The sequence below is a fragment of the Pteropus vampyrus genome, unplaced genomic scaffold (genome assembly GCF_000151845.1).
Source record: "Pteropus vampyrus isolate Shadow unplaced genomic scaffold, Pvam_2.0 Scaffold510, whole genome shotgun sequence".
Taxonomy (NCBI): domain Eukaryota; kingdom Metazoa; phylum Chordata; class Mammalia; order Chiroptera; family Pteropodidae; genus Pteropus; species Pteropus vampyrus.
This window is the reverse complement of record NW_011889291.1, coordinates 753,176-755,251: the sequence shown is the minus strand read 5'-3', so window position 1 is coordinate 755,251 and position 2,076 is coordinate 753,176. Positions and strand designations below refer to the sequence as shown.

The window sequence follows — 2,076 nt, the reverse complement described above, 5'->3', positions numbered from 1 at the left end:
TGGGATGGCACATGAGTGAGCACTCTCAGAGCTGTAAACCCTCAGATGGGGCTTGAGCCCTGCCCATGGACATTCATTCACTGGACAAATATTTATTGTCAGCCATGTGCCAGGTGCTGTTCTAAGGCAAGTGGTGGGCAAGACAGATGTGAGCCTACCTTACGGTGGGCCCTTTCTTAAGCCAAGGAACAGAGACATTCTGTAAATCACCATGGCAGAGGACTAGAGGGTGGCTGTGACCATCCCATCCATTCCTGGACAGCGTGATTCACTGAGAATAGTGCAGGGAAAGACTATATAGTTCCCAGGCTAGCCCACGGTAGTCTGTCTAACCCATGAGGCAGGTGAAAGGTGAAGAGGTAGGGAATGGGGAAAGAAATGATGGAGGGCAGATAGGTGAGGAAGAGAACCCCACAACAAAGAAATGCAAATGTCCATATAGAGGAAGTCACTTTCCACAACTGGAGGTTAGTGTCTGATTATAAGTTCTCTTCTTTTGAGAAGCAAAACACCTCTTAGGGTCGAAACCCTTTAAGTTTTAAACTGACAACTCAATGCCCAGCCGCTCACCAACAAACATGTGTGGGAGACTGAGAGGGAAAAAAAATAGCCACAATATTTGGCAGCTCCCCATCAACACATGGACTCTATTTCTCTTCCTCCTGGTTTGACCATGTGACGTGTTTTGGCTAATGAATCATTAGCAAATATGGCACAGGTGGAAGCTGGAGAAGGGTTTGTACATTGGGGTTTGCCCTCTATGCTTTTTCTGGCAACTCTGTAACCACCATGGAAATGAGCTCAAGCTAGCCTGCTGGAGAGGCCACACAAAGGAGATCAAGGCACCTCAGCTGACATCCTGCGACTACCCAACACATGAGTGAAACTCTCCGAGATCATCCAGTGCCAGCCAACTCACCAGCTAACTGCAGTCTTTTGAGTGACCCCAAGCAAGATCCGCAGAACTCCCTGCTGAACTCAGCCCAATGGCCAACCCACAAAATCAAGTATTAATAAATGACCACTGGTCTACGGCCATGCCACCCTGAACATGCCCAATCTCGTCTGATCTCGGAAGCTAAGCAGGGTCAGGCCTGGTTAGAACTTGGATAGGAGACCATCCAGGAAGACCAGGTGCTGTAGACGTTTTTAAAAAATTATAAAAATAAAAATAAATAAATGACCACTGTTTTAAGCCACTAATATTTTAGTGTAATTTGTTACTCAGCAAAGGTTAACTGATACAGTATTCAAACATGCTCTCTTTGGAAGAAGAAATGCACGCTTATAAAAAAGCAGCCACTAATCCCTGACAATAACCACACAAAGACATTGGTGTGGCCAGCGTATGTGTTTCAGTGCCACAAATTCTGCTTTATTCACCACAGAGCCACTAGATGGCAGGATTTCTTCGTTTCAAACTTCCACCTAAGTTAGACGTGCAAGCTAAGGAGTCAACTATTATCTCAATTTTGCAGATGAGAAAACTGAGGCAGAGAAAGATTACATCTCTCGCTGGTAAGAAATGGAGATAGGGTTTGCATCCAGTTCTGACTCTACAGTTAATTGCTACATGGGGCCGACACCCAGCTCTGTCACGGATTATCCGTGTAACCCTGAGCAAGGTGCTATGTTCTTGTGATTGTTCCCTCTTGTGTAAAATGAGAGAAGCGAACTAAGATCAGAAATTTTAAACCTGGGTTAAGCAACCACAAAAAAAATCTTTGGGGTAAATATATCTAGGATGAGAGGGGCAGGCAGTGGGTCGGAGGTGGTATTTAGGTTGGGTTAGAATTCCCAATGAGTTTGTGATCCAGGAAATATTAAGAAATACCAGACAATATACTCTTGAAGGCCCATTCCAAGGGTCAAGTTTCTAGTCAAGTGGACACCAAATGCTACAATTATAATTGTGCAGAAACCAAGCGCACCTTACAGAAAACAGTCTTGGGTACAATTCAGTCCATATCACGGCAGGGCTGAACTGGTCTTGATTCCAGGCTTGAGTGGAATGCATCTTCCTAACACACCCTGCACTCTTGTCTTGGAACTAGACAAGTTCTGGGCCTGTCTCCA

At 45.1% G+C, this 2,076-nt stretch overlaps 1 pseudogene; it reads left to right on the top strand.

Annotated features, from left to right (window-relative positions):
- The first annotated feature begins 1,027 nt into the window (after positions 1-1,027).
- On the top strand, positions 1,028-1,146 carry LOC111732989 (annotated as a pseudogene).
- The last annotated feature ends 930 nt before the right edge of the window (positions 1,147-2,076 follow it).